Here is a 5000-nt window from a genome sequence, read left to right on the forward strand (position 1 = left end):
GGGAAGGACGGGGGTGAAAGGAGAGAGAGAGAGGGAGAGGGATGAAGAGGGAAGAGAAGGAAAGGACGGAAAGAGAGAGAGAGAGGAAAAATAACAAGAAAAAGAGGGAGAAAGAGAAAGATGACGAAGAATAGAAGAGCGAGAGAGAAAGAGAGGGAGAGAGAGAGAGAGAGAAGAGAGGAACCGTTGGTGACCTCATCGTCTGACGGCATGACATGGGGGGGGGGGGTAATCCTTGCCTTTTCGTAATCTTTGTTATTGTATTCTATCTGTGCCTCTTCCTTTCTTTTTCTCTTCGGTTTTTTTCTCTCACCTATGAAAGATCATCGGGTTTGCCGATCTCTCTCTATCTCTCTCTCTCTCTTTCTATTTCTCCCTCCCTCTCTCCCTCTCTCTTTTTCTTTCTTCCCTCTCCTTTTCTCCTTCTCTATCTTTCTCTCTCCCTCTCTCTCTGTCTCTCTTCCCTCTCCTTTTCTCCTCTATCTTTCTCTCCTTCTCTTTCTCTCCTTCCCTCCCTACCTCTCTCTTTGTCTCTCTTCCCTCTCCTTTTCTCCTCTATCTTCCTCTCCTTCTCTTTCTCTCCTTCCCTCCCTCCCCCTCTTCCCTCCCGCGTTCCAGAGGCCTCCGCCGACATTCCTCCGGCCTCCTTTCGTCTCCTTATTAGCCCTCCTTTCGGCTTTCGGGTTGTAGTCCTCCTCCTCCCCTCTCCCTCCCCCTCCCTTCTCCCCTCCCCCTGCCACCCCCATTACACACCCATTTCACCTTCGCGGCGAGTACTTGGCCCCTTTCCTTCCTCCTCCCTCTTCTCTGCTTCCCTCCCTCCTCCTCCCTCTTCCCTCCCTCCTCTCCTCTTCCTTCCTCTTCCCTCTTCCCTTCCTCCTTCCTCCTCCCTCTTCTCTCCTTCCTCCCTCCCTCCCTTCTTCCTTCCTCCCTCCCTCTCTTCCTTTCTTCCCTTCCTCCCTCCCTCCCTTCTTCCTCCCTTCCTCCCTCCCTCCCTTCTTCCTTCCTCCCTCCCTCCCTCCCTCCCTCCTTTTCTCCCTCCCTCCTCTTCTTCTTGCTTCCCTTCCTCCCTCCCTCCCTTCTTCCTTCCCTCCCTCTTCCCCCTTTTCTCTGACTCACGCCCGCACCTTAACGGGAAGGAGGTGAGAGGGAATTTTTATCTCTCTCTTTCTTTCTTCTCTGGTTAATTCTCTCTCTTTCTTTCACCTCTGTCTCCCCCTTTTTTTCCCCTCACTTCTTCCCTTTCTTCCCTCCTCCTTTCCTCCTCTCTCTCTCTTTCTCTCTCTCTCTCTCTCTCTCTCTCTCTCTCTCTCTCTCTCTCTCTCTCTCTCTCTCTCTCTCTCTCTCTCTCTCTCCCTCTCTCTCTCTCTCTCTCTCTCTCCCTCTCTTTCTCCCTCCCTCTCCCTCCCTCCCTCCCTTCCTCCTTCCCTCCCTCCCTCTCCCTCCTCCCTCCCTCCCTCCCTCCCTCCCTCCCTTCCTCCTTCCCTCCCTCCCTCTCCCTCCCTCCTCCCTCCCTCCCTCCCTCCCTCCCTCCCTCCCTCCCTCCCTCCCCCTCTCTCTATCCCTCCCTCTCCCTTCCTCCCTCCCTCCCTCCCTCTGGCCAGATGCAGCGTGCGGTGAGTAGGTGAGTCACTGAGTACGATCGCCTGAGTGCACGTGACTCATCTCGAAGTCTGGCTGGTGGCCCGAGAGAAAGGAGAAGGGGAGGAGAAGGGGAAGAAAAGGAGGAGAAGAGGAGAAAGGAAGAAAGGGAGGAGGTGGAGGAAAAGGAGAAGAAATGGAGGAGAAGAGGAGGAAGGAAGAAGGGGAGGAGGTGGAGGAAGAAAGGAGAAGAAGAGGAAGAGAAGAAGAAAGGAGAGAGAGAGAGAGAGAGAGAGAGAGAGAGAGAGAGAGAGAGAGAGAGAGAGAGAGATGGGGGATGAGGAGTTAGGGAAGGAAAGCAGATATTTCGAGAAAATGTTTAGAGGAGGGAAAAGAAGACGAATAATGCTAATGATAATAATAATAAGAAGGAGAAGAATCAGAAGAAGAAAAGGAAGGGGAAGAAGGAGAACAAACAGAGAAAGCGCCAGCGAACCCAGCGGCCGCCTGCCATGCGTCATTCACGTGCGATTGCATACGTGCATGCAACAGTCTCATCCCCTCCCCCCCTCCCCTCCTCTCCCCTTCCCTCTCCTCTCCTCTCTCCTCTTCTCCCCTCCTGTCCTCTCTCCTCTTCTCCCCACCTCTCCCCTTCCCTCTCCTCTCCTCCCCTCCTCTCCTCCCCTCCTCTCCCCCTTCCCTCTCCTCTCCTCTCTCCTCTTCTCCCCTCCTCTCCCTTCCCTCTCCTCCCTCTCCCTCCCTCCCCTCCTCTCCTCTCCTCTCCCTGGTCATTTCCTCTTTATTTCGCTCTTTCCCCTTCTGTGTGACGTTATTTCTCTCTCTCTCTCTCTCTCTCTCTCTCTGTCTCTCTCTCTCTCTCTCTCTCTCTCTCTCTCTCTCTCTCTCTCTCTCTCTCTCTCTCTCTCTCTCTCTCTCTCTTTCTTTCTTTCTCTCTCTTCCTCCTCCTCCTCCCTCTCCCTCTTTTCCTCCTCCTCCTCCTCCTCCTCCTCCTCCTCCTCCTCCTCCTCCCTCTTTTCCTCTTCTTCATCCTCCTCCCTCTTTTCCTCTTCCTCCTCCTCCTACTCCTCCTACTCCTTCCTTACCGCTGAGTCGTCTTCGATTCGTCCCCATGAAGAGGGTGAGTGCGGGTGGAAGAGGGAGGAGGAGGAGGGGGAGGGGGAGGGGTGAGAAATGGTCCCCGAACATGAAAGTTGATGTCGACGAATCTGAACTTGATATCCCCCTTCCCCTCTTTTCTTCCTCCCTTCTCCCCTCTCTTCCGTTGGCTTCCTTATTCCCCCTTTCCTCCCCCCTCCCCCTATTTTTTCTACCACCCTTCCCCCTCTTCCATACCCCTTCCCTTTCCCTCCTTCCCTTCCCTACTCTTCTCTCCTTCCCTCTACCCCCTATATTCTCCCTGCCCCCTTCTCCCTCTCTCCCTTTTCTCCTCCCCTCCCTCCCCCCCCCTTCCCCTCCCCTCCCCCCCTCCTCGATCGCCGTAACCAAAATAAACAGACGTTCTCACACGCAGGGTAGAGGAGGGGAGGAGGGAGTGGGGGTGAGGGGAAGGGGGGGGGTGGAGGGAACAGTTCTCGAATGCGATAAGAAATAGATATAGAAAAAAAGAGGATAGGAAAAAAAATATTCGAAGGTTGGGCAGGAATGGGGGAGAGGGGAGGGGGGAGGGAAGGGGAGTTAAATGTGGTGGGACGAGGGAAGGAGGGAAGGGGAGGGGAGGGGGAGGGGAGGTGGTCGCATTGATCTGAGTTTGTCTAGAGGGAGGGAAGGGAGGGAGGAAGGAGAGGGGAAGAAGAAGGAGGGAGGGATAGAGAGGCGGACAGAGAGGGGAAGGGAGGGAGGGAGGGAGAGGGAAGAGAAGGGAGGGAGGGATAGAGAAGGCGGACAGAGAGGGGAAGGGAGGGAGGGAGGGAGAGGGAAGAGAAGGGAGGGAGGGATAGAGAGGGCGGACAGAGAGGGAAGGGAGGGAGGGAGGGAGAGGAAGAGAAGGGAGGGAGGGATAGAGAGGCGGACAGAGAGGGGAAGGGGGGGAGGGAGGGAGGGAAGAAACGGAGACCAGACGAAGACACGCCACATGCCGTGACAGCAGAAGCGAAACGAAAATAACTCCACCTTTTCGCCGATGGTCTCTCGTGACTCACCGCCTCCTCCTCCTCCTCCTCCTCCTCCGCCTCCTCCTCCTCCTCCTCCTCCGCCTCCTCCTCCTCCTCCTCCGCCTCCTCCTCCTCTTCTTCTTCTTCGTTCTCTTCCTCCTCTTCTTCTCCTTCGTTCTCTTCCTCCTCTTCTTCTTCCTGCTCCTCCTCCTCTTCCTCCGCCTCCTCGTCCTCTTCCTCTTCTTCGTCTGCGTCTTCTTCGTACTCCTCCTCCGCCTCCTCTTCTTCTTCTTCTTCGTGCTCCTCCTCCTCCTCCTCCTCCTCCTCCTCCTCCTCCTCCTCCTCCTCCTCCTCCTCCTCGTTCGCCTCGCGTGTGTGCATGAGAACTCTCGCGAATCACCGTGTCTGTTTTTTGTTGACGCATCTGCGACAAATGTATCTGCAGTGTGGGTAGGATAGAGGGAGAATAAGGAGAAGGGGAAGGAGAAGAAGGAGAGGGGAAATGAGGAGAAGGAGAGGGAGAATGAGGAGAAGGAGAGGGAGGAGGAGGAGGAGGAGACGTAGAGAATGGAGAAGGTGAAGAAAAAGAAGAAGAAGAAGAAGAATTAGAAGAAAGAGAGAGATAGAAAAGGAGGAGGAGAAGTTTGATAAGGGTTGGACGAAGGAGTGGAAGGCCAAAAAGCCAGACAGGTACCTAGGCCTACACAAATGCACTCCTCCCACCCGGAAAATTAAATAACAATGCTAAAACACATGCGGTAGGCCTACTCTGTACCCTCTTACCTAATCAGTACCCAGTGCCCACCACACCCCACCCTCGAAAACCCTTTACCTTCCCCAACTCCTTCTCTTTCTCCCTCTCCTCCTCCTCCTCTCCCCCTCTCCTCCTCCTCTCCCCCTCCTCTCCCCTACCCAGTACCTTCCCCAACTCTCCCCCTCACCCCCTCCTCTCCCCATCCTCTCCCCTACCCAGTACCCTCCCCAACTCCCCCCCTTCGCCCCTTCCCCATACCCACCCCTCCCCTCTACCCAGAGACAAGGTGGGCATCGCTGTGTGACTGGGACCACGAGGCTGTCGAAGGAAGGGAAGCCGTAAGGGCGACACTCCCTATCCTCACCCACGGCATTCTCGCCCTTGCCGCCTCGCCGAAAGTTCGTTACCGCTATTTCCTCGTTTCATCTGTCGTTTTAAAAGGAGGAGGGGGTGAAGGGGGGTTGGGGGGAGGGGGGAGGAGGAAGTGGTGGCGGGAAGGTCGTTCGAGTGAGGACCCAAAGTGGGAGGTGTTTGTTGGTCGTACTTTGGACTTA

General features: G+C 55.6%; 1 protein-coding gene across 1 annotated transcript in view; it reads left to right on the forward strand.

Moving 5' to 3' along the window:
• Window positions 1-5000, forward strand: part of puc (puckered) — a 56921-nt gene that overhangs the window by 14012 nt on the left and 37909 nt on the right. The window lies entirely within an intron of this gene.

This window comes from Penaeus vannamei, chromosome 3 (genome assembly GCF_042767895.1).
Source record: "Penaeus vannamei isolate JL-2024 chromosome 3, ASM4276789v1, whole genome shotgun sequence".
Taxonomy (NCBI): Eukaryota; Metazoa; Arthropoda; class Malacostraca; order Decapoda; family Penaeidae; genus Penaeus; species Penaeus vannamei.